The 27698-nt window shown below is 39.0% G+C and overlaps 1 protein-coding gene and 1 long non-coding RNA gene across 13 annotated transcripts in view; one reads left to right on the plus strand and one right to left on the minus strand.

Moving 5' to 3' along the window:
• Positions 1-11889, minus strand: part of LOC144232510 (uncharacterized) — a 27323-nt gene extending 15434 nt beyond the window's left edge. For 2 of the 3 annotated variants that reach the window (XR_013335422.1, XR_013335420.1), the window contains exons 1-3: positions 11509-11889; positions 9959-10037; positions 1883-1969 (exon numbers count right to left, since the gene is read on the minus strand). This is a non-coding gene — a long non-coding RNA (uncharacterized LOC144232510). The remainder of the gene's footprint in view (positions 1-1882; positions 1970-9958; positions 10038-11508) is intronic. The other variant, XR_013335421.1, reaches the window with a different exon arrangement.
• Positions 11890-11929: 40 nt separating this feature from the next.
• ICA1 (islet cell autoantigen 1) overlaps positions 11930-27698 on the plus strand; it is a 140823-nt gene continuing 125054 nt past the window's right edge. For 7 of the 10 annotated variants that reach the window (XM_077765336.1, XM_077765344.1, XM_077765341.1 and 4 more), the window contains exons 1-2: positions 11930-12016; positions 23986-24071. The gene's annotated coding sequence lies outside the window, so the exon portion shown is untranslated. Of the gene's footprint in view, positions 12017-14942; positions 15138-19598; positions 19619-23985; positions 24072-27698 lie in introns of those variants that run through there. The other 3 variants (XM_077765337.1, XM_077765338.1, XM_077765345.1) reach the window with 3 other exon arrangements.

The following is a 27698-nucleotide window of genomic DNA, read 5'->3' on the forward strand; positions in this document are numbered from 1 at the left end:
GAGAGAGAGAGAGAGACAGCGTGAGCAGGGGAGGGTCAGAGAGAGAGGGAGTCACAGATTGAAACAGACTCCAGGCTCTGACCTGGCAGTCAGCACAGAGCCCGACGCGGGGCTCGAACCCACGAACCGTGAGATCATGACCTAAGCGAAAGTCGGACGCTTAACAGACTAAGCCACCCAGGCGCCCCTCTGGGATCTTTTTTATAAGGGCTCTGAATTAGCTCTCAAAAGCTTCACTTCAAAATATCACATTAAGGATTAGGCTTCAACTCATGAATCTGGGACACAAATATTTACAGTTTATAGCACAAGTGCTTACATGATTTTAGGACAAAATAAGAGAGAAAAACTATATTAAATAAGAGAGAAAAACTATATTAAAGAATACTATACAATATCGATATTATAAAATATTAGTATTAAATATCAAAGTTAGGTATTAAAAATGGCTAAGAATTAATGGAGAGGTTAACAAAACAAAGCCAAGAGAAATAACTGGCCACTCCACCCTCAAATGGTCCAGCTGTATACAACTTACTCATTAATTCAACAGATTTTCATTGAACACCTAAGATTGTACATCTAAGGCACGCTGGGAGATATGCTAAGGGACACACAAATGAAGAAGGAAAAGTCCTTGCCATCAAAGATCTGATTGCCTGTGAACATCTCTTGTGGAAACATGCAAACTGCTTCAACTGGCTCTGGGTTTTCAGTCCAATAGTCTTTAGTTTCCTAATTGAGGAAATTTCACTTCGGATTGCTTCAGCAAGCATTTAATGAGAACTCTTATAAGAAAGTGTTGTGGTAGAAGTGGTAGTAGTGAAAACAGGAAGGCCAGGAGTTACTGGACACTCCAAATTGGGAGCCGAGGAACACCTTCAGGGAGTCTGGCCTTGGCACCTGGAGACAGTGATTATTTCTTATGTGAATGAATCTGGTGTGTGTGGTGGGGAGGGTGCGGGGGGGGGGGGNAGAGGACAAGTAGAAATCAGTGTTGGCAGGTGAGCAAGGCAAATTAGGACTGATAAAAGTGTTGAAGTGCTTGATCAGGCATTTGATTTTGATTTTGTAGTTGGGACTGAAGCCAGACCCTCATAATAGAGTTTAATTAACTTCATACTTAAAAAGCGTAATTCTAAGGCATGAGTTCTGTCTACTGTTACTTTACAAATCCGCCTTCCCCATCCCAACCCACCATAACCCACACAATCACACACTCACACCCACATGCACACATACCCAATTCTCAGCTTAAAGTAGGTACAAAATTAAGTACTTAAAATGCTTATATTGTAACAATCTTAACTGACTTAGTATTGGTCTAAATACACAATCCTGGGTGGAACAAACTTTTAAAATTCCAGATAAGAAACAGCCAGAGTTGGAGATGCAATGGAGATAAAATGGAGAAGAAATGATCAGAACAGCTGAGGGAGACTAGAAAAGAAACTGTAGTTTCTTGTAATGAATCATAAACCTGTAATGACAGGTATATGACAGGATAAATGACCAAATAAACAGGGATTTAACAACTAATGGAAAACATGCAGCAAACTACTAGAAAGGAAATCAAAATAATTTTGAAGTGTTTAAGCCTGCCAAGGTAAGTAAGGGAAAGAGCTCTGGAGAAAAATATCTTGAATGTAAAGTCAATTCACGATCCTCCCTCTCCACTCAAATCTGGACCACCTCTGATCCCCCAAAGAAGTTCCTAGAGCCACTTTTAGCTTTCCAACTCCAAATGCCTATCTGCACATTTCTCAGAACCAGCCCAAGATTGTTACTCAGGAACAAGTCACCTGAAATATGAGAAAAAAAAGAAGAGTTTGAGCCAATGTATGGGTCCTCCACAATCATGAAGCATCCAAGCTTTACTTACCTAAGCAATTCACCTTTGTCATGCAGGAGCAGCAAGGAGAAAAGAAGGCATGGACTTCTAGCACTTGGAAGAATCTCAGAGGTTAGTCTATTAGAATAGAATGTTAAATCCAAAATGAATTTTAGAATACAAATCAGTATTATATAAACCAATATTTCCAAATATTTTTAGATGTGAGAATTTATTTTTTGGGTCAAAATTTAAATCATCCTAATTTTTCAAATTGTAAAATGTTATATGTATACTACAAAAAAGCCAAATATTACTAAAAAGTATAAATGAAAACCCCCACCTCCAACTACAGCCAAAAAGAGACCACTCCCTAGAGACAGCCTATTAGCATTTCAGTGAGTGTAAATATATAGCAAACACAAAATATTTACTTAAATAGAATCATATTTCACATGGTATTGTGCAAGCAGCTATTTTGATTTAAAGATACCTTGACTTCTGCAGCCACTCTGGAAAACAATGTGGAGGTTCCTCAAAAAATTAAAAATAGAACTACCCCACGATCCAGCAATAGCACTGCTAGGAATTTATCCAAAAGATACAGGAGTGCTGATTCATAGGGGCACATGTACCACAATGTTTACTGCAGCACTTTCAACAATAGACAAATTATGGAAAGAGCCTAAATGTCCATCAACTGATTAATGGATAAGAAAGATGTGGTTTATATATACAATGGAATATTACTTGGCAATGAGAGAGAATGAAATCATGCCATTTGCAGCAACGTGGATGGAACTGGAGGGTATTATGCTAAGTGAAATAAGTCAGTCAGAGAAAGATATCATGTGTTTTCACTCATATGTGGAACTTGAGAAACTTAACAGAAGACCATGGGGGAAGAGAAGGGGAAAAAATAGCTTCAAACATAGGACGGAGGCAAACCATGAGAGACTCTTAAATACAGAGAACAAACTAAGAGTGGATGGGGGTATGGGGAGAGGAGAAAATGGGTGATGGGCATTGAGGAGGGCACTTGTTGGGACAAGCACTGGGTGTTCTTTGTAAGCGATGAATCATGGGAATCTACCCCCCAAACCAAGAGCACACTGTATACACTATATATTAGCCAACTTGACAATAAATTATATTAAAAAAAATACCTCAACCTCATTCTTTTTAATAGCTGTCAGCATTCCAATATGTAAATGTACTAAAAGTACTAATTTAATGAACTAATCCTTCCTTTAGATGAACAATTCACACTTTTAAAATTTAACATTATAAACAGTGTTATGATGCTCATCTTCATATGCTCACTTTTGTACGCTCAACTCATTATTTCTACAGGGAAAATATCCTAAAAGTGGAAATGCAGTGTCACAAAATATGCACAATTAATATATTGTGTAAGTTGCCAAATTGTCCCCCGTTAAGGTGTGTAAAATTTTGGCTTCTAGCCTCCATTTGAGAGTATGTCAGTGTCCACTTCCCATATCCTTATCAAGCCTGAGCATTGTTTATCATCTCTGCCAATACAATTGATGAAAATGTTTTAAGTTGAAAAAATTTATTGAAAAATAGTCTATTTTTCATTTTTACTATTTCAATTTCTTCTTTTATGAATTGCTTGTCCCTGCTCTTTCAGTTGGAGTATTTATAAGGATCATTCTTCAATATAAAAAAAAAACACAAACTCCTAGACTTCCCCACACCTGCCACAAAAAGCAGTAATATATATAATACATATTGGTCAAGAAAATACATAATGCAAGGTTACTATTATATCATTAATAAAGGTGTTTCTGATCATGATGGAATAATAGGGACCAGATTTATAGTCCCTTCTAAAATAACTAAAACAGACAAATGGCTCTCAAAATATTGGATTAGGAAAAAACATTTATCTCACCCTCCTTCCACCCAAGCCCCTGACAATTGAATTTATTTTTTTACCATCCCTATAATTTCTCATTTTCCAAAATGTCATATAGTTGGATTCATACAGTGTGGGCTTTACAGACTGGCTTTTTCAATTAGCAATATGCTTTTAAGATTCCTTCATGTATTTTCATGTCTTTATAGCAATTTTTTTAACAATGATTAATATTCTATTGTGTGGATGTACCACAGTTTGTTTAATCCAGTCATTTATTGAAGGACATCTTGGTTTCTCTCAATTTGGGACAATTGTGAATAACGCTGCTGTAAACATTCATGCGTAGGTTTTAGTGTGGACATGTTTTCAACTCATTTGGGTAAATACCAAGAAAAGTAATTGCAGGACTCTAAGGTAAGAGTAAGTTCAGTTTTCTAAGAAAGTACCAGAATGTCTTCCAAAGTGGCTGTACCATTTTTGCATTCCCACCAGTAATAAATGAGAATTCCTTTTGCTTCATATCCTTTCCAGTACTTGATGTTTTCAGTGTTTTGGATTTTAGACATTCTAATAGCTGTGCAGTGGTACTCACTGTTTTAATTTGAAATGTCTTAATGGCATAGGATATTCAGTATCTTTTTAAAATGTTTATTTGGCATCTGTTTATCATCCTTGGTGAGGGGCCTATTAAAAATTTTTGCCCATTTATTGAGTTTTTCATTTTCTTTTTATTTATTTATTTTTGAGAGAGAGAGAGACAGAGCACGAGTGGGGAAGGGGCAGAGACAGAGGGAGATACAGAATCTGAAGCAGGAGCTGTCAGCACAGAACCTGATGCGGGGATTGAACCCACATACTGTGAGATCATGACCTGAGCCAAAGTTGGACGCTTAACCGACTGAACCACCCAGGCGCCCCAAGTTTTTCATTTTCTTATTGTTGAATTTTAAGATTTCTTTGTATATTCTGGAAAACAATCTTTTATCAGATTTTTTTAAATTTTTCAAAATTTACATCCAAGTTAGTTAGCATGTAGTACAATAATGATTTCAGGACTATACGCCAGTGATTCATCCCCTACATATAATGCTCATCTCTACAAGTGTCTTCCTCAATGCCCCCTTACCCATTTTGCCATCCCCCCCAAAACCCCTGCAGTAACCCTGTTTGTTCTCTATATTTAAGAGTCTCACGTGTTGTCACCTTCTGTTTTTATATTATTTTTGCTTCCTTTCCCCTATGTTCATCTGTATTGTATCTTAAATTCCACATATGAGTTAAGTCATAGGATATTTGTGTTTTTCTGACTAATTTCAGTTAGCATAATAGCCTCTATTTCCATCCATGGTGTTGCAAATGTGAAGATTTCATTCTTTTTTTTTATCACTGAGTAATACTCTGTTATATATACAAAGCACATCTTCTTTGTCCATTCATCTGTTGATGGACATTTGGGCACTTTCCATACTTTGGCTATTGCTGATAGTGCTGCTATTAACACTGGGGTGCATGTGCCCCTTCGAAACAGCACACCTGTATCCTTTGTATAAATACCTAGTAGTGCAATTGCTAGGTCATAGGAAACTCCATACTGTTTTCCAGAGTGGCTGTATCCGTTTGCATTCCCACTTGCGGTGCAAAAGAGTTCCCCTTTCTCCACATCCTCACCAACATCTCTTGTTGCCTGAGTTGTTAATTTTAGACATTCTGACTGGTGTGAGGTGGTATCTCATTGTGATTTTGATTTGTATTTCCCTGATGATGAGTGATGTTGAGCATTTTTTCATGTGTCTGTTAGCCATGTGGAAGTCTTCATGTCTTTTGCTCATTTCTTCACTGGATTATTTCTTTTGGGTGTTGAGTTTGTTAAGTTATTTATAGTTAAAAATTTTATTTTTAACATTTATTTATTTTTGAGAGACAAGAGAGACAGAGAGAGGAGGATACACAGAATCTGAGCAGGCTCCAGATTCTGAGCTGTCAGCGCAGATACCAACGTGGGGCTCAAACTCATGAACCATAAGATCATGACCTGAGCCAAAGTCCAATGCTTAACTGACTGAATCATACAGGTGCGCCTATCAGATGTTCTCTGAAAATATTTTCTCCCAGTCTGTGGCTTCTATTATCATTCTCTTGACAGTGTATTTAGCAGAGCAGAAGTGTTTGATGTTAATGAAGTCCAATTTACCTATTTTTTTCTTTTATGGATTGTGCCTTTACTGTTTTATCTAAGAAGTCATCACCATACCTAAGGTTATTTAAATTTTCTCCTACGCTATCTTCTAGAAAGTTTATAGTTTTGTGTTTTACATTTAGGTTTGTCATCCAATTTGAGTTAATGTTTGTGAAAGCTATAAGTTGTGTGTCTAGATGCATTTTTTGGCATGTGGATGTCCAGTTGTTCCAACACCATTTGTTCAAAAGACTGTTTTTCTACATTGAATTGCCTTTATTTCTTTATCAAAGTTTAGATGACTATATTTGCAGGTCTCTACTTCTGGGTTCACTATTACGTTCCATTGATCCAGTCGTCTGTTCTTTTTCTGGTATCACCACTATCTTGATTACTTTAGCTTCATAGTAAGTCTTGAAGTCAAGTAGTGTCAGTCCTTTTATTTGGTTTCTCTCCTTCAGTATTGTGTTGGTTATTCTGAGTATGGCTGAAGGTTTTCAGTTTGAATTAAACAAGAAACCCACAGTACCAAAAAGCTCAACAAACCCAAAAGTATAAGAAAAAAAAACAATACCAAGAACATCATAATCAAAACTCTTAACATTAGTTATCAGGGGAAAAAAAACTTAAAAAGCAGCCAAAAATAAAAAAGACACAGAAGACCAAAGATAAAGATGACAGATTTCATGTCTGAAACAATGTGAGCTAGAACACAACACAGCAACACCTTTAAAGTACTGAAGAAAAAAATGTCAACTGGCATTCTTTACAGGTGAAAAAGTATTTCAAAAACAAAGATAGACTTTTTCAGATGTACAAAGCTAAAAGATGCATTACCTGTATTTCAAGAAATTCAGTGATTTTGAAAAACTTGTTTTATAATCACATCATATGTATTTCAAAAATTGCAACTTTTATTTCTCGAGCAGGTGTTTTGTCTGCAGACATTACTGGTTAGAGATTCATATCCCTTTGTATTAACACCAAATACCATTATACTCTTTGTATTAACCCCAAAGGGCCTCAGATTGAGGTCCTGTGACCCACAGATTGAGAATCATTGTCTTAATATATAAACTTTATGGAAAATGATTATCTAATCCAACATCATGGAGTAGACGGATTTATTAGGATAAAGTCTGGGTTGTAATAATATCCAAAAAACATAATGGCTTAAACACTACTGAACTTTATTTCCTTCTCCTAAAACAACTCATGCAGGAGGACCAGGCAGTGTGGCAGATCAGGTGGTTGGGAATCCAAGTTTATTGCCATCTCCATATATTGCCCTCACCTTCATGGCCGAAGGTGATCCAACCAGTGGAAAAGAGGCAAGACAAAGGTGAGGGTGTGTTTCTTTCAAAAGCATGACCCAAAAGTTACACATGTGTCTTTCAGTCATATTCTATTGACTAGAGTATGGTCGCATGACCATACCTTGAGCCAGGGAAGCTAGAAAATGTAGTCTTCAGCTGACCAACAATGTATACTCGGCTAAAATTTATATTACTGTGGGATCTGGGGGTGGGAGGGGAGAATAAATACTGGGAAATATTTAATAGTCTGCCAAAGCAAGTTAGTGACAGACTTAAAACTAGAAGAGGAAAAGTGCATCTGATTGGGAGTTAGGGAATATGGTTTATAGTCCTAAATCAGCTTCTTACCTCATGATTAAACCAAATGTTTAGCCCATGCTTCAGCTGAACTACCTTTACTATCTGTACCTGGGTTCTTAGTGATTGTTTTAAATTGTTTCTCTGGAGAGGAGGAGAGGAAGGACAAAGACCTAGAAAGTTGCATCCCAATATTTCAGGTAAGTCCTATTCCTTACCAGACAATGACTCTTTGAGGGATCATTAGCCCTATGTCTGCCTTAGGGAACACAATCTCATGTATGAGACCAGGGGCACATCTTAGACCAGGGGCTGAGGTTTAACCAAACTGCAACACAGTTCCTAGTCAAAAGCAGGATTATACCAGAAGGCACAGAACAGACAAAATTCTCTATTTATAGTGGATAAGATATCCCACTTTGATGCTCTCACCAGCATTTTTCTTGCAGAAGTTCCAACGGATGATACTGGGGGTGAGAGGTAGGGTATTATTTACCCAAAAATCTAAGCTGTATGGAATGAAAACAATTACTTTCTCTTCAGTGTAAAATAAGCCTCCTCTCTTCATTGAAGCCTTAATTTTGAAGGGAAAGGAAGTTAATTTTAATTAACAAAAGTTAATGCTATTAATTAAACATTTGTTCTATTTTCACATGTGCATGCAAATTTGCTTAAAGACATAACTAGCTCTACCGAGAGTATAAAAGAAGCTTTGTTTTGCCCTGAAAGAGCACAAATGATGACAAAAATTAAACCAAAATTGGTCAAGATATTTAGTTGAGTACATCTAATTCTTCTTTAAGTATTACACTTACAGGGAATAAATGACTTCATTTTTGCCAATAAAATTTAATTTAAGCTTTCTTTAAATTTCTATCAGCAATAAAATCAGACGATAAGTTTAATAATAATTTTTAAAACTTTTTTTCAAAGCTTATGCTTACAGATTATCTAATTTTAATCTCCCAGCAACTCAAGGAGAAGCAATTTTTGTCTTATTAATGATCTGAGTTTTGAAGAGATTTATATGCATAGCTCTTATAATTATTATTATTGATAAAAATAATAGCTTAAGCTCTACTTTAGCATCTAACTCTAGAACAGGTACCATAAGTATATATGATGCCATCAAAGATGAGTCAGAAAATAAAAGGATTTCAGAGCAGTCGGGAACTATAATTATCTGTCCAGATGAATGATAAAGCACTCATTTGCATTATAGGTCCCAAAAGGAAGAAAGGCATTCTGCCCTGTTTGCTCACATTGGCTGAAAGCATAAGGGGCACTCAGAACATTAAAAATACATATTAAAAATATACATCAACAGTCTGCTAAAATATACTGTATTATATGTAGATTAACAGCTTGTATATGTACATTTATATATACATTTATACCAGTGTATGCCCTAAATGATCGTTAATGTACTTTCTGTCTCTGTAGATTTCGCTACTCTAGAATTTTACAAAAATGGAATTGTGTAATATATGGACTTTTGTGGCTGGCTTTCTTCAATTAGCATGTTTTCAAGGTTCATCCCAGTTACAGCATGTACCAGTATTTCCTTCCCTTTCATGGCCCAATCATATTCCATTATATAGATATATATGTCCATTATATGGATATGTTTCCCATTCATCCACTGATGAACACTTGGATTGTTTCCACCTTTTGACTATTTTGGATAATGCTGCTATAGATATTTGTGTGCAAGCTTTTGTGTGGACAGAGGTCTTCATTTCTCTTGGAAATATATACCTTGGAGTGGAATTGCCGGGCCATCTGGTAACTCTATGCTTAATCATTTGAGGAACTGCTAGACTGTTTTCTAAAGCAGCTGCAACATTTTATTTTCCCACCAGCAATACATGAAGGTTTCTACTTCTCCACATCCTTGCCTGGATTTTATCTTTAAGCTTTGAATAATAAAATAAAAGGAGGGGAGGGCCACACCCTGATGGCCCATCAGAGGCCACACCATCTCTAGACTGTCTACTTTCAAATTTCCTTAATGTGCAAAAAAAAAATAAACCTTTACCTCATTTAATCACTCCTACTCTGGGTCTCTGTTAATGACAGCCTAACACTATTCCTAATTCATGTGGTTCTATTAGCACATCTTGAACCTTGGAACCTCTCAAAAAATCATTTGAGCAATTTTTTTTAAGGGGAAGGAAATGCCCTCGTTGTGGTGATGTAGAATGTGTGTGAGTTTATTATTTCCTTTCTGAAATATCCAAATGTTAGAACAACAATAATGATAAAAAGTCATTTAAAAATTTATCTTCAGATGGGCATGGAGGAGGGCATTTGTGGGGATGAGCACTGGAAGCTTTATGGAAACCAATTTGACAATAAACTATTTGTAAAATAAAAAAAAAAAATTTATCTTAGACTCTCTGGGAGCCCAAGTAATTTCAGTGCCATGATGACCAGAGAACGCTTGTAGAACATACCTGTTCACATTTAAACACTGTCTTCAAAGCCACTTTTCACTTCCATTGTTTGACTCATGGCCTAAGTTTTCACCTTGGCCTTTAGAAAAGTACAAGAAACTTGAATAATTAGTTACATAAATCAACTTTCATACTCATTTCCTCCAAAGCTTATGTTCCAATTAACTGCATTTTGAGAAAATAATGCAAACACACTATCAACCTGTATTCTACTGGTTTTCTTGTAACAAATTTAACTATCTTCCACAAAACCAGCCTTTGATAAATAGGGTTTCTAATACATTTTCATGTAACTAGTAAATCACCACTGGTGGAAAGGAGAACATTAGGGAGTCAGGAAATTTTGTGATCTATTTCTCAATGTTTCAAACAACGGAAACACCCAACATTCATGGAGCACCTACTATGTTAGAAATAGCACTTTATTCTGTTAAAAAATCTTTCAAAAATTCCAAATAATATGTTTCTAACACATTAAGTTAACGGTTCTTGGAACTAAGTATCTTAAAACAAAACATCTTAATTGTCTTGCTTTTGCAAAGAAGTCTTTTTTCCCTCATTTTAAAGGGTTTTGTGTTTTTTTCTTCTCACAAACAGCAAAAATAATTTGGTCTCTATTGTTAACGGGTCACTTTGAATGCTTCTTATAAAAGCCAAATACATAGGAACAATGCTTTTCTCCTCAGAAGTGTCTCTTGAATCTCAGCTTCTCAACAATTGGCTATTTTGTAGACCATATTAACTCAGTATTTATTTGTAAACGTTTATTAATGACTTGATGTTTGTTCAGCTTTGTATTTTGTGCTGTACTAAGACAAGCTCAAATCTATCTATGACAAACAGAATCCCTGAAGAATATATCCAAAGAACAATGTCAACTTTTAAGGTTATATAAATTTGCGGAGTTGTACCATTTTACTAAATTTTTTTTTTAAATGTCAACATCCCTTATACTTTTTCTCTGTCAATCTTGGTTAGGTACCTTTCTATCTTAAGCTAAGCCTCTTGTGCATGGTTCACACCCAGGATTCAACTCCCTGCTCAAAATCCTATGAGCTGAATGCCTTAAAGGCACTCTGGTCAGTGTCTTCATCTGTACAATAGGGCTAGTAACAATAGGGATAGTAACTTCACCTACAGCACTGGGTTACAGGAAGCATTAAAGGTAAAGTTATACAGCATATGCCTGACACACTGCAAGCAGTCTGTTCATATTAGTTGTGGATTTCAGGTTTGTTTGCATCATTACTCAGTAACCATCTACCATCCCACTGTTAAATTGTTTCAACCAGTGACTATTCTATAAATGTACTTATAAATATATAACACAACCACGGATTGAGTCATACAGAGCACACTGGGATTGCTTTTTGGCATAATTTAAGGAAGACCTATTCCAACACCTTCTCTTTCTGTGATCAACGCAGGGTACTCTAAAAAGAAGAGCTTGTGTTTTTTCTTGATGATAAGATGAAATTACTATAAGCGTCAATAACTTAAGATTAATAGATCTAGGACTGTAGAATAAAAATATATATACATATACATACACAGTTGTTTTTTCACACAGCCTTTTTCCTTTAAGCTCAAAGTTGATTTACAGATACAGGCCCCTGTAACTTTTCTTGGCACTGAAGTCAATGAAGTCTCCTGTTTCCTAAAGCCACAGAAGTCTTACATGGAAGCGAGTGGGACGCACCACGCACGGCGCGCAGAGGGAGCCCTGGGGCGTTCGCTGCGGCTCCCACCTGTCGGCCAGGTCATTGTGACGTAAACGCTATGGACACGTGGAACACCTGCGGGAGAGCAGGGGTGGGGTCACCCAGGGCGGTAGATCCGAGCGGGGGATACCCCAGGAGATGGGGGTCAAGGAAAGTCCCCAGGGAGGAGAGAGAGAGGGAGGTTCATTCCCCTCATCCCGGACCCGCCCCCCCAGAGGAGAGGCCTTCCCCCNCCCCGCCCCCTTCCCTCGCCTTCTGCTGACGCTGACGTCGGATGAGGGAGCTGGAGGGACGCTCCGACCACAGCCAGGAGGCTCTCGGGGGCCGGGGCTCCGAGGTACCTGCCCTCCGGGGTCGGGGCGGGGGCGCGCCGGGCGGGCTGCAGGCTGCAGCGGGAGACNGGTCCCCGTGTGGGAACCGCTACGGCCCCTTCCCCTCCCCCTCGGGCCTGGGCAGGTTTGGAGGATGCGCGCGCCATGAGAGCGTGCGTCAGCCCCGGGGGAGCGGGAGGGACGCGTTCCGGGCGCGGGCCGCATCTCTAGCCCCAGCGCCCGCGGCACCCACACCCGCGCCAGCCCACTCTGCCCACGCCGTGCCTCTCCTTCCCAGCGGCTCCGGCCCCGGGACCCCAGGGTCCCTTCTGGGCAAGGACTTGCGTCCAGGGCTGACTTGTTGACAAGTTCACCTGCCGCGGGCGCCTGGTGTTTGCTTTTCCTCTTCGCCCCGTTGCCCATCTCTGGCGGAGGTGGCAGGGAGCAGATGGGTGTCTCTTTATAACCACTAGTGCCAGGAGGCCTGCCTGAGCTTCGTCTCCAACGCGTGAGGTGCTCACCAGCCTAGGACCTGACTGAACCAAGCGTCCCTAAGCGGGCCAAGTCCCTGCAAACCCTCGCGCGCCCAGTGTCCTTAGGGTGCTGCTGACTCCGCCTTTCCTGCCCTTGGGCTATTGCAGCTCCTGCTTCCTCTAGAAGCGAACATATCCTGTTATTATGTCTGCCTGTGCCCAGAGGCCCCCTCCCCTTCCTTCCATTAGCCTTTCCCACTTTTTTATTTTACTTGGAGTGTCCCCAAGTCCTCTCATCTTCTCTTTGGAGGTCTCAAAAGTACTGTGCCCTTTCGCTGGGGAAAGTAATTAACTGCCTGGTTGGAGAGATTTGCAATTTAGGAAGAGAATCAGGTGCTTTTATGTTTAGATAGCATTACAAAATCAGCACTAGAAAAGGTGCTAGGTAGCAACCTTAGAAACTGAGATCTGGTAATTTCATAAAAATCATTAGGGCCTGGAGAATATATCACCAGCTGGTTTGAGAATGATACTGAATGTAGGAAGAAAGGCACGGAAGACATTGTCCATTAAGGTCTTATAAATTATGACTCATTGCAAATATGTTCCTGTCCAAACATTTCAGTAGTCTCTGCAGAAAAATCTCAAATTGGTTTCTGTGGACCTTTGGTTTACATTTTCTGAGATCTGTACTGTTCCTGGGGCTTGGGGAGTGGAAACAGGAAATGCTTATAAATGAGATCAATGCTCCAGACTCAGTTTCTTAGCTTCTATTTAAATCACACACACCATTCTAAAAATACTTTTAAGTGGGTTTCAAGCCAGTTTCTTTTTAGGTTTCAGTTTTTATTTTTGAAACGTGTAGAGAATATGATAGGGGCAAAATCGGTTTATAATTCTTAATAGTTCAAATATCACTGGTTTTAGATTGCTGTGTATATAATTACAGGAGATGTGGCTTTTCAATTGTATTATTTTGCATTAGATAGGTAAACAGTTCTACTGTTATTAAAGATGCGTGTGTGGAAAATGACAGTTACACAGTCTGAGGTTTAAAAAAACTGACTGTGGATACTTCACCCATGGGTCATTAAAAGGTAAAGGCACTGGACATAAATGCCTACTTTATTTCATAGCTGTCTTTCCTCCATTAGATATACTTGAATATCTGATTTTTTTTGAGCATCGTTATTGCTATGCATTTCTCTACATGTCAACCTTATGACAAATACAGAAGATTATGCTACTCAAAAGAAAATCTTCAAGATTGCTGCACTTTCAATATATTTGACTAAACAGTCCTTTCTTTTTTCAGGTGCAAGCAGTTTTGTCAGTGGCAGGGAGGTGTGGCAACTATGAAGTGACATGGTAGGGTCAACCTGAGTTGGTGTGAAGTTCAGGGTTACAGAAGCCTCATATAAGAGAAGGAATGAAAGTTGATAGGCCACAAGGATCAGAAAGAACTTTTCCTTCTTATTGGTTGAGTTCCACAGCTAGAAGCCTGAGGGTAGGTAACAACATTTAGGATCAGTGCACTGGTTACAGATGTCCTTTTTATTCCATCTGTATTATCACATTTATGGAGACCATGGACAAAGATGCAACCTACATGTTATTGTTCATGAGATATTACAGATCACTAATTAATTAACCCTATCCGCATCCTCATCCTCTTCTAGAATCTGCCTTGGCAGCGCCTAGAACTCAAAGACTAATAGAGGAGAAAATATTTTTCCCACTTTTTTCCCTAAGCTGTTACATTTTGTACCACAATCATACCTAGCGCCGTGGGAGATGTGCAGAAGGCACATAGGCTTTGGATCCCAAAAGAGCAGGATTAGAACCCCAGCTGCAACACCCAACTAGCCATGTGACTTTGAGCAAGTAACCTATGCTCTCTTTAGATGTCATCATTTCCTTATCTATAGAGCAGGAATATCCACCTTGTAGGGTTGTAGTTGGAATTAGAAATAGTATATTTAAGTGCATTGCACAGTAAGTAAGACTCAAGTAATAGGGATTTATTCTTTTACATGCTAAACCTATGTGCTATCTGTACCTGGAGAGGATGCTACTACTCTTCTCCTGGGACAGGGAATGTGTTCCAATTTGGTTTTGAATAGTTCAAGTGTGTTGTAGCAATACTAAGAGTGTGTGCTTTCCGGAATACTCCCTGAGGCTGGGAGATTCAATCTGTGGTCCAGGAACAAAGCAAAGATAATTTGTTCCAGTGGGAATAGATCTCCCAACCCCCTGCCACTCAAATGTGATCCATAGACCAGCAACATTGGCTTCCCCTGGGAGCTTGTTAGACACGCAGTATCTCAACCTGCCCTCCCCTCACCCCCCAGGCCCCCTGAATTCATATCTGCATTTTAACAAGATCTCCAAGTGATTCATGTGTATATTAAAGCTTGAGAAGCATTGTCCTAACCTGGTATTCATCAAACTTTTGTGTCCCATAGGATCATTTGGGAACTTGTTAAATGTGGACTCCCAGCCTGGCTTCTCCCATCTGCTGTTAACACCTCAGGTGGCTCTGATGCCACCACTCTGAGAAACACTGCTCTAAGCTCCTCGTCCAGCAGAGTGCTCTAAAATGGGCTGCTGCCCAATGTTTTAACAAAGCATTTTGGCAGACATCTTGTTTTATATTCAACCTCCTTTGAATTAAGTAGGTATTATAATCCCTGTTTCTCTGATAAGAAATTTAAGACTACAGGCATGATTTACCTAGATAATGCATATGGTAGAACTGTCTTGAACCTCTATAAATCCTAGTTAACCATGCTTTCACTACTCCAACATCTAAATTAATGCAGTATATGTATGTGTATGTATATGTGTAAGTAATTTCAAATACTAATGAATCTCTCCAGGACAAGGATGACTATATAATAGAGCATTTTATAATGCTTTTAAGCAAAGCTTTCCTTCTGTATGACTACATGCCAGTTACTTAGGATAACTGATTTTTGAGCTTCATCCATAAAATGAGGATGATGTCGACCTGTCAGGATAATGCATGAAGCATACAGCTCAGTGTCTAGGAAGTGGTAGTTCCTCAGCTAGTAGCAACTACTTGTCCCAGTGTAAACTTAGTGACACAGTGAGTTCATGAAAAGCTGAGAAAATGGTATTTCTCATGATAAGAATTCTTTTCCTGCTAATTCAGAGGGCCAATGCAGGGAAGTGGGGTCACTACTCAAAATTTGTTGTGTGTATGCCATGTGTTACACACTATGCTAGTACTGGGAATCCCAAGTCAAGACCCAGACCCTGCCCTGCTCTGAAAGTCTACACCCTAGTAAGGGGGATAGAAGACTCTGCTGCCAATTACACTTCAGCAAAAACAGGCAGGGAATGAAGCCCATGGCCAAGGCCCCCCACCTGGATGATAGAGAGCGAGACAACACACAGACATAGAAAACCTGAGAAATTCATGGAAGAGATGACCCCTGAGTTATGCATTTAAAAACCCATAGGAATTTGGCAGGTTAAAAAGGGTTGAGAGGAGAGAGAGAGAGAGAGAGAGAGAGATTGGGATCGTGACACAGTATCCAGGTTACAGAGAGAATACTGGCAAATAGTCCTCATGTCTACAACCCAGTGTACATGTGTCCTTACTAGCTGAGTGACCTTGGGCAGGTTCGATCATCTGTGAGTCGACAGAATTAAATGAATTAATCAGGGTAAGCACAGGACTGGTTTCAGTTGTGTTGCTGGTTAGTCGTAGAGGTTGTGGGGGTATTAGAAAATAGAGGACTGACAGTAAAATGTCATTAGAATTAGAGGAAGTTGAAGAAGTCAGTTTTAGAATGCATTTAACAGAAAACATGTAGAATTAAAATAGGATGACCGAAAAGGATAATTGAATGCAGTACAGTACTGTGGGTTCAGAAATAAGAGGTACATGTGTTCAGAGATGAATCACTGAGCATGTACATAATGGTATGTTGTCAATCTGGGGAGTCTAGATTTGGGAATGGAAAGGTCCTGTTGTTCTAGTGCTGAGAGTATTTGTATAAGGAGGGACTACAGAGCATTGCAGCCACTTCCCCAGAGCACACATTAAAATCCATTCCATTAACTTGCTACTATCATGAACTCTCATACCCACTTCTCTATTTCCAGGGTAGGGCATGGACACCAATGTCTGAAACCTAATGGTACTTGGGAGAAATCTAGCCTTCCTTGTGTATTTCTAGAGAAGTAAATCCTAAGCCAGAGACCAAGGAGATAATTGTAATAAATGGAGTGCCCTCTTCTTATTGGTGGGAAGCCTGATAGCCACTAGGAGCCCATCATCAAGGTTTTCTTGTGCACAGGAGCCATGATGGTAATGAATGGATTTAGGGCTAACACAGCACCTGAGCCTGTGACTAGGAGAGACTGTTTTTATAGAAATGAAGCCTATTATCTAGTCTCTGTCATCCAGGAATGGAGTGGAATGGTTAAAAACAGGAGCTCAGAGTCACAAGCAAACTTAGAGGCGCTTGGGTGGCTCAATTGGTTAAGTCTCTGACTTCGGCTCAGGTCATGATCTCACAGTTCGTGAGTTTGAGCCCCATGTCAGGCTCTGTGCTGACAGCTCAGAGCCTGGAGCCTGTTTCAGATTCTGTGTCTCCCTCTCTCTCTGCCCCTTCCCCCCCTCAAAAATAAATAAACATTAAAAAAAATTGAAAAGCAGACCTAAATTTATCAGTTACTGATTTTGGGCAAATTATTTTACCTTTCTAAGCTTTTTTTCTCACTTGCAAAATGGGATGGTATCCCCTTCGTGGTGGCTGTGTCCACACATGAGATAATGGTGTTAAGTACTTCACACATGTAAAGCACTCAGTGAATGGCAGCATGTAATTGGTGCCCTTTATCCAGCACATATTTTCTGAAGACCTACTGTGTTTCAGGTACTGTGCTTGGTGTAAGGAGACAAAGATGAACACATTAGGGTCCTTGCCCTCAAAGGACTTGGAGTGGAGTGCACGAAATACAGATATAATGAGCTCAATGAAGGAAAGTGGGAGTGCAGGGTGCCAGCAGCATGGCGCAGTTAAGAACCGTAGTCGAGAACAGGAGTAGGATGGCCCTGGGGGTGCAAGAGTGGGTGTACAGTTAGGAAAGCCTTCACTGAGATGGTGACATTTGAGGAGAGGCCTGAAGTACACTGTAAGTTAGCCAATTGGACAAAGGAGGGGAGGGCATTTTGAGGGAAAGGAAGCTTCATAAGGCCTCCAAGAGGCATAGTGTATTCAGGAAAGTTCTAGCATTCTGAAATGGTCTGAAGGAATAGTTCTGTGTGGAGTGTAGTAAAATTTTTGAATTTTGCATTTGGGTTTTTTTTTGCTAAGAAGTTTGGAATTTCTGTAGTGGCAAGAGAAAGCAATTAAAGCATTTGGAGTGGGAAGGCAGCATGATTAGATCTGCATATTATAGTAGTAGTTCAGACCATGGTATGAAAGATTGGAGTGGGCAGATTTAGGCAAACTGTTGCCTCTGAATGCCTCGACTAAGTCCTGGCTGTCAACATAGAAAAGAGAAGATGCATTTAATAGCTTTTTAGGAAGACGGTGCCTGGGTGGCTCAGTTGGTTAAGCTCTGACTTTTAATTTCGGCTCAGGTCATGATCTCAGCGTTTGTGAGGTTGAGCCCTGCTATCAACGCAGAGCCTGCTTGGATTCTCTCTCTGCCTCTCCTCTGCTTGCTTGCTCTCTAAATAAACAAACTTTTTTTTTTAAAATAGCTTTTTAGGAGGTAGATTGGAGAGAACTTGGAGACTGGCTGCAAAAGATGAGAGAGAAGTCATATTTCCAGCTTGGATCATTCAATGGATTTTATGCTAGTAATTAACATAGGGACCACAGGCAAAAAAAAAAAATTGGAGATGCAGATGGAGAGAGATAAGTTCAGTTTTAGATGTGCTCAATGTGAAATGCCTGTGGGACATCCAGGTAAGATTCCAATACAGAGATGGGAATTTATACACCTCTCCAGAGTCCCAGATCCCTATTCCCATCTCCCTACTGGAACCTCTGGAGAGGTGTTTAATTTTGATGTCATTGGCATATACAGCTGTTGGTTGAAGCCACAGAAATGGATTAAATCACCCAGAGAGGCAAGTAAAGTGCGACAGAAGACAACCTAGGTTGGAACCTTATAGATCACTGATCTGTGAGGTGTGGATGCAGAGAAAGAGGAGCTAACAAAGAAATTAGGAAAGATTCAAAAGTGCAGAGTGTTTCAGAAGTGCTGATAAATCAAGGTAGGAGAGCTTAGCCAAAGATCAAGTGAGATGAGCATTTGAATTGTGTTCCTAGTGAAAAACTTTCTCTGGAATGATGGAGAAGGGAACCAGATGACGTGGGCTTAGAAGAACTCAGTCAAGAGAAGGAAGAGATGGTGACTGGAGGAAGAAAGAGGTTGGAGATTATGGGCTAAGGGCAGAAAGGGAGGTTGATTAACTTGAAGGGAAGGGATAATAGATAGGTACAGCAAAGACTGCTAATTTGTTGACTATTGCTGGAATGTCTCTGTATGGCCTCTGTAGCAGGGCATATCAGGGCTGCAAGAGGAATTCCTAGAGAGAGTGTTCCACCAAGCAGTGTGGAAGCTGCAGAGTGAAGCTGTGTCATACACAGTGTTCAGTTTCCACATTGTTTTCTGGGACACCCTAGTCAACAATACTAGCTAACTCTGTCTTCAACTATCGCAGCAGGATGAGAAAGGGTGGAGGGAGTGAAACCCATCCATTCTAGACAGAAAGAAGGGAACATCAGTAGTTATAGTCATGATGCTGGTTAGCTCCAAAGAAATGAGCAGGGGTGCATGAAGAGTGGAAGTTATGAGAGAAGGTGCCCAGCGCAATGCCAAGAGCCATGATTGCCTACAGTGAATGAGGAGGGAGACTGGTCATCATCACTCTAGGGTGTTTTCTTCCACCTGTTGCTCCCTGAAGGCCAGGATTAGTATTGTAGTCTCTAATGCACTCTCCTCATTGTTGACATAGGCAGCACAGGCATCATTGTGAAGTAGGTAAACTTGGCATTGGTGCCAAACCACTCCCTCCTTTCTGCTTCCTGCTATTCTTTTTCTGCACTCCTGACTTGGACCTGTGCCCCTTTCACTTCTTCCTGGTAATTCTACCTACACTACCAGGTATATGCCCATGGCCCTGTCTTTTCTGATCCGCATCAAAAAACAACAACAACAACAAAAAAACAGTCTTGTGCTGTATTCACTCTGGGTATTGCTGTTATTTAATCCTGTAAACTTCTCCCCTAAGAAAGTAGAGAGAAACTGGAAAAGAATTCTTTGATTACTTTCTCAACACCAACTGATGACCCAGTGTAGGCAAGAGGGGTTCTGTTGGTTGCAACCCATGAAAATATAGAACTTCTTTTCTGTCTGCTTCTCTTTGCTCCTGACTTTTAAGGTCCCCTTCTTACTTCTCCCTCCTCTACCTGGGCTGCCTTCATCTCTTGCTCTTAAGCCAGCCCAAACCCAAAAATGAGTTAGCAGCTACAACCTTACCAAGAAGAGTCCTTGAACACACACCATTTCCAGAGAAAGGAACTGTGGTAGTTTGTTTACCGGACCTGTGCATAACACAGACATTTTTAAACTACTTACTGGTGTGTGCATATTTTGGTAATTTAAGACTAGTGAAAGAGTTTTCCTCTGTTCCTTGGAAATTTTCTTCAGTCCTGAGCCTTAGTTCTTTCCCTGTGAAAAAAGGAAATTGTAGTAATCTATAAATTCTCTCCTAGCTTTCAGTGATGCTGTATAGGCATAAGAAATAACTTGATCATCTCTATGCTCTACTTCATCTTATAAATTTAATGTTAAAGAATGAACTTTGTAAACATTAATGTCTCCCTAATTACTCTGGTTGCTAACATTATACTTATTTGAAATTTCATAGAGTTGTAGTCAATACATTCACACACTTCCATCATGCCTGTAATATTATTAACCATTCATATATTTCTATATATTTGTATATGAATTATATACAATGTGTTTCATCTGTAAATATGTATATANTATATATATATATATACATATTTATAGAGTGAGTGTGTCTTTATCTTTTCACTTTTTAAGGGTCTTAGAGTAGTTTATCCACTTCTTATTTCCATGAATCTGATTTGAAACTCTTAGTACATTTTGTACATAGATTTGGACCTTTTTAAAGCAGTTTATTATTATGAAAATGTGGATGCAGTCATTATGTAGGTCATTTAAAAAGACTATATAAACATGTGTCTGTATATATTTCTATACACACATCTACAGTCTCTGTCATATACATATATGAAATTTTATTTTTGTACTGACATTTCTGACAATAATTATCAGAGCTTCTAGGGAGAAAGAACTATTTAAAGGTATTTGTATCTGTACAGAATATTGATGACTTGAGTTATGAAATTAATTTCTAACTCTTTGCTGATTTGCTCAATGCCTTAGACCAAGGATATATGCAAAACTATAATGGTAGTCACGTATGTAATTTAAAAAGTATTAGTTGTCACATTTAAAAAGCTAAAAGGGAACAATGAAATTAGATAATATACTTTATTTAACCCAATATATCCAAAATATCATTTCAAAATAAAATACAAAAGTACATGTTTAACATATAAAATATAATTAAATATAAAATAGAATGTGTATGTATTTATATATAATGTTTTGATATAGCTTTATCAAAAATATGAATATATGCAAATATGTTGATATAAAAGATATATACTTTATATAAATATTAAATTATAAATAAAATAGATTTATCAATGAGATGTTTTACCTTTTGGGAGGGATATGCTAAGTCTTCAAAATCCAGTGTACACTAAAAGCATATCTAAATTCAGACTAGCCATCTTTCAAGTGCTTAATATCCATTAGTAGCTAGTGGCTACTACATTTGGACAACACAATGTTAGAAGATAAACTTATTTTAGATAATTCTTCCATAAAATTTTTAAAAATTGGTAAGAGGTTTACAATTGTAAAATTCAGTTTTGAAATATAATTTAAGGAAAACATGTATTACTATCATTTAACAATGTTCTGTGTTGGTAGTTGAGGGGTATATAGTATTTCTTTATAGGAGGTGATTGGGACCTTTATCTGACTCAGGTGTTCATTCCTTCTTCACCTTGAAGTTAAGCTTTTAGAGAAAAAGCTATCATAAGTACTAGAGATTAACATCTGTATGCTAAATTTGAATTGACATAAAGCTATATAAGCCAGTCTACGTAAAATCAAAGGTGAGTACAATTTATAAGTAAGGATTTTTAAAAATCTTTTCTTTAGCAAAGACAACCTATTCTTTTCCTGTCCCCAGTCTTTTAATCCATTTTATATTATTTGTTCTTGTGGATTTCTTTGTGAGGTTTTTTGTTTTCAAATGCCAGCCTCTTTGTTATTTGTGCCATGGTTTTTGTTGTAGCAGAAAATTCACCATTGATTATCCTTTGCAAGCTGGGCTTTAATTAAGAAATAGAAGAGCAGGGCCTAACCCAGGCCCCTTCTGAGCCATTTGAGCTTTTTTTATTTTTTAATGTTTATTTATTATTTTTGATAGAGAGAGACACACACACAGAATCCAAAGCAGGCTCCAGGCTCTGAGCTGTCAGCACAGAGCCTGACACGGGCTTGAACCCACAAACCTTGAGATCCTGACCTGAGCCAAAGTTGGATGCTTAGCCAACTGAGCCACCCAGGCACCCCAGTGAGCCATTTGAGTTTCGTGGTTTGTTTGTTTTGTGGGGACATAACATTTTTAACTAATTAATAGGATGATGGTCTTTTAGAGAATACCTTGACTTTTTCTTTTTTCTAGTTTCCTAGGATATGAAATGGTGTGTTGGATATTTTCCTTTGAGAAACATCTCTTGGGAAAGAGGGAGAGGCTGAGGAGAGCATTAGGTTGCTGATAGGAGAGATTAGTGTTTCAATCCCAGCTTTCCTTCTTGAGAACTTGATTCTTAACCTGCTCTTGGACAAGTCTTCCCCATTTTTAGAACCCCACTTAACCCATCTATAAAAAGGAAGATAAGTTCATTATCTTGAAGTTTTTTCTTAGATATAAATGTTTATAAACTTAATTAAAATTTGCTTTCTAGTTTTTGTGCCTGAGGGCATCTTAGATGTTAGCTAACCTGGTCTATTGTTCCACAGACCAGCAAAGTGAGGCCAGATAAGTGAAGTGTTTCAAGAAGACGCAAATTTGCAGGATGATCATGGGTTTACTGGCTTTTATTTTATATTGGGAGACAAGTTATGTTGACATTAAAAATATTTACTCTAAGAATGTGGTTTTAATAGTTTTAGGGAAGCATTAAGCTTAACTAATGCCTATATGTAGTATGTGAGCTGTACCACTGTGAATTAAATGATCATTTAAAAACATCCTAACACTGCAATTCATTAACAGAAAATGCAGGTTTTAACAATGATTTGCACGTGTAGGGTTTAAAACAAAACTCACTCACCTTTTAGCTTCTTTGAATAAGGTTAGAATTCTGTTTTCCTCTCATAAGATTTGCTGACTCACCAAACTGAAGCATGATAGTGTTTCACTTTTACTTGTGAATTTATGAAGTGTCAGAAATCATTTGCAGGAGACAAAACTCAGTTAAAAACAGAATCCCATTAAAAGTTACATAGAATGCTCAAGTGGTCATAACTTTATTAAAATCTGCAAAGTTATGTGATATCTGAAAGATAAGAAAAACACCCATAAATGCTACTCAAAATCACATTACTTTATTAATATTTTTTTATTAAGTAAACTCTGCACCCAGCATGGGGCTCAAAATCATAACCCTCAGGTCAAGAGTCACATGCTCTACTGACTGAGCCAGCCAGGCACCCCAAAATGACATTAATTAATATTTAGCTTTATTTTTTCTTTCTTTTTCTTTTTTTTTTTAAATATTTTTTAATTTATTTCTAGGAGAGAGAGAGAGACAGCGTGAGCAGGGGAGGGTCAGAGAGAGAGGGAGACACAGACTCTGAAATAGGCTCCAGCCTCTGAGCTGGCAGTCAGCACAGAGCCCGACGCAGGGCTCGAACCCACGAACCGCGAGATCATGACCTAAGCGAAAGTCAGACGCTTAACCGACTAAGACACCCAGGCGCCCCAATATTTAGCTTTTGAAAGGCTGAATGACTACCTCAACTTCCCACCCTCTGTAAGAATCTTTCAACTATGTGTGAGAGTGATTGAATGAATCAGTATTTTTTTTTTAATAATATAGTTAAGTATGTTTGGAGTAATTGTTTTTCTTTGTTTCTACTGAAACTGTTTTATCATTTATACTTAAAACACACACTTCCTTCTCTTTAAAGGAAATTATAAAAATCATTGACATAAGAAAAAATGACCAAAGATAAACCTCTGGAAAAGAAAAGATAAAAAATAACTTGGAGCAAACAAAATGTAAAAATATTAACTTATTTTTTAACTCAGTCCCTAGAACCTCTGACAGATCTGTATTTCTTCTTTTCATTAGGCAAGCTATCAGGAGCCCACGTTGACGCCCTGACTCTGAAGCTCCTTGGCTTTCTCAGACCCATTAGTCACCTCCCTGGATCACAGGTCCCCATGTTATTTCATTTAGTTTTTAATTCTCTGATTATCCATTTGTTTTAATTTTTATTATTGAAGTGTAATTGATATATAGTGTTATTATTTTCAGGTGTATAACATAGTGATTCGACAATTCTATATGTTATGCAAGAAAAGGGCTTCATTTGATTATTTCTCAACTCCCTCTAGGTTTTAAATTATATGATGTGCATTAGTTCTGAGACTGCACCAGAGAAATAAACCAAAGACAAAACAAGATATTGAAAACTGGTAGTATTTCTAGATGAAAATAATCTCTGAAATAGTGGGAAGATGGAATTGGCAGAAAATTACAAACTGTGTAGTTGGGGGCTAAATTCAAGAGGCTTTTCCAGCATTTGTTATGTATAAATGTTATATATGTTATGGATAGTCAAGGATGACTTCTCTAGTGAAGACAGGACATAGAAGGTGCTCACTCAATGTGAAACAAACCACATGGAGTGTTTACCTTTCAGTGGCTATCGAATATATCTAGATGCTGAAAGGGACAGAAGGTGACCTCAGAGATTGGTCCTTATGTTTCCTCAGTTATGTCTCATCTTTCTTTAAGTCCTAGAAATATACAACTGCTATGGTTACATGCACATACCATGCAGTTCTGCTGTGTAGGAATTTGGTCGTTGCTTTCCCTCTGTCTGGTATAATTACTACCACCTACCCACCACCCACTCCTGCTGCCAGCCTCTACTGATTCTTAGAAACTCAGCCCAGAGGCCACCTAAGAAGCCAGGTCTGTGTCCTTGCCTCTTTTTTCCCCTAACCCTGGGCATCTTCCTCTGTCATGGTACTCATTCTGCTTCACAGGCAACACCTGGCATTCCATCACTTCAGATTCTCCTTTTTGGTTATGCACAAAGAGCCCCGAAGGTCTGTAGCATGTAGTGATGTGTTTTTACTGAGGTTTAATTTTTTTTATTTATTTTTTAAAATATTTATTGATTTTTGAGAGAGAGAGAGAAAAAAAAACGTACATGGGGGAGGGGCAGAGAGGGAGACACAGAATCTGAAGCAGGCTACAGGAGCTGTCAACACAGAGCCCGATGTGGGGCTCCAACTCGTGAACTGTGAGATCATGACCTGAGCCAAAGTCGGACTCAACTGACTGAGCCACCCAGACACCCCTACTGAGGTTTAATTTTAATGTTTATTTATTTTTGAGGGAGAGAGAAAGAGAGAGTGTGAGCGCACATGAGCATGAATGGGGGGTGGGGCAGAAAGAGAGGGAGACACAGAATCCAAAACACACTCTAGGCTCTCAGCAGAGAGCCCAACGTGGGACTTAACTCACAAACCAGGAGATGATGACCTCACCCAAAGTCAGACACTTACCAACTGAGCCACCCAGGTGCCCCAAACTGAGGTTTAATTTTAGATAATTATTCTTTATTTCATCAAATATAAGAAAGCATTGCTCATGAGACCTTTTACCATTTTATGTTCTGTGATAAAAAAAAGTGGCAGACCACTGACAAGGCATCAATTGTAGGACACCTTCTAGCTTCAGGAATGTTGGGATGTGAACAGATTTGCACTTGTTCAGTGATGTGTGGTGCCATGAAGCTGGTGTTTGGGAATGTGTGATTTTACTCTGGGATGCAAATGTACCACTTTGCACCCATATCACTTGAAAAGTATGTTTCTTATGGGGGGGAAATGGCCCACTTCCCAAAGAAAGCTAAGTGCTGGTGTGCACAGCAGTACTGAGGAGCTCTCAGATAGTGACAATTTTTAGTTGAAAAATGGGAATTTTGACTAAGTTGGGAAAATGACAAATTTGGCAATAGCTCAGATCTACAATTCAAGAGAATCCACCACCATATGTTCAGTACAGATACAGGGAAAAAGGATTCTGGACTCAGTTTCAACTAGTGCTCCATCTAAAAGAAAAACTGCTCACTGATGGAAGAGAAAAATCTACTAAAGTTGGAAAGGTAATTTGAGACATAAAACTGCACAGGATACACAACACACTTAGAAAATGTGATTCAAGAGGAAGTTTATTGAAATATTTTTCCAGATTCAGAGTACTGATACAGGGAAATGTAACTACTACCTTACCTTTACTCTGTGAATTCTTTGCATAATTTTTAAATTCTTTGCATAATTCAAATGTAATTAGAGGTGCCATCAGCTAACTCCATAAGCTCCTAGAAAAGTGTTCTGGGCCAGAACAAATGTTCACTGCAGCTGAAGCCAGCCTATGTGGAATGAAAATACTTCCCCATGTTATATTTCCAAGGAGGAGACTCTAGTATAAGGGTTTAAGGCATCTGAGGACAAACCAACTCCTCTTTGCAACAATGCATTGAACTTTGTTTAACCCAAGCTTGCTCTAGCATTCTGAGAACTGTAGAGTATTTGGAAAAAACTTTGGCTTATGTATTGGCCATCCAGTGTGTTCCAAATGGCTTTTCAATGGCTGTAGGAAATAAAACACAATTTGTAGCCTGTACACATGGGTGAGTAAAATTATAGACACAGCACAGCAAGCATGTAAGAAAAGCATAGAGAAAAAACAAGCATAATTATTGCCCGGAGCCCTGGTACAAACACTCAGTGAGGTATCCCTCACTCCTGTTCCCTCAGTTCTCCCCACAAGGCAGAATAGCCTCTCAGCCACATGGGTGTGGCTGAGAACATCTGTGGTCTTACTTCCTGGTGTGAGGTAAACTACTAAAAGGTGCACCCTGAGAAAGTCTAGGAGGATTAGGTTGGTAGGCTTTGTGTCACCTGAGAAAAACCTGGCCTCAGCAGCAGTTCCGCCTCTGAGCAGACATCTTTCCCCATTAGTACAAAGAGGCTGTGCCTCACTAACCCATCCCCACACCATCAGGGTTGTTACACTGAAGTTAGGAACTTCCCTTTTTACGCCCAGTGAGGGGCTTGAACCCATGACTTCAAGATCAAAAGTCACATGCTCTACCCACTTAGCAAGCCAGGTGCTCCAGGAACGTGCGTTTTATTGACCTATTAACTCTTGGGTCCCTACTTCTTTGAGAAAGTCTTAATTCTTATTGGCTTCTCTGCTTTGTCTTCCTTGGAGATGGAGTTTAGCTAAACACAAACATTCATATGGTCACATCCTGCTGAATTTAACAGTGTCTGTGCAAAAAAAAACAAAAACAAAAACAGTGTCTGTGCTTTTCTTTTTCTTGTCATGGCACTCATGTCATGGCAAGTCCATAATGAGCAACCTGATGCTTGCTTTTCTTATCTCCCAAAGCAGTGTGGCCACAGGCAGAACTTTAGGAAGTCTTCTCTGTGCCATTCATTTTGAAAAATATTTTTCTTAATGTTTATTTTTGAAAGACAGAGAGAACGTGAGTAGGGGGTGGGCAGAGAGAGAGGGAGACTCAGAATCCGAAGCAGGCTCCAGGCTCTGAGCTGACAGCACAGAGCTCGATGTAGGACTTGAAGTCACAAACTGAACCACGAGATCATGACCTGAACTGAAGTCAGACTCGCAACCGACTGAGCCACCCAGGTGCCCCATTCTCTGTGCCATTGAAATGCTTGAGACATGATACTATTCATTTTAGGCTTCTTTCATACATGTCTCATGGTAGAAGTGGAGATAATAGCCTCCTTTGCAGA

Source organism: Crocuta crocuta, unplaced genomic scaffold (assembly GCF_008692635.1).
Source record: "Crocuta crocuta isolate KB4526 unplaced genomic scaffold, BGI_CrCroc_1.0 scaffold14, whole genome shotgun sequence".
NCBI lineage: Eukaryota > Metazoa > Chordata > Mammalia > Carnivora > Hyaenidae > Crocuta > Crocuta crocuta.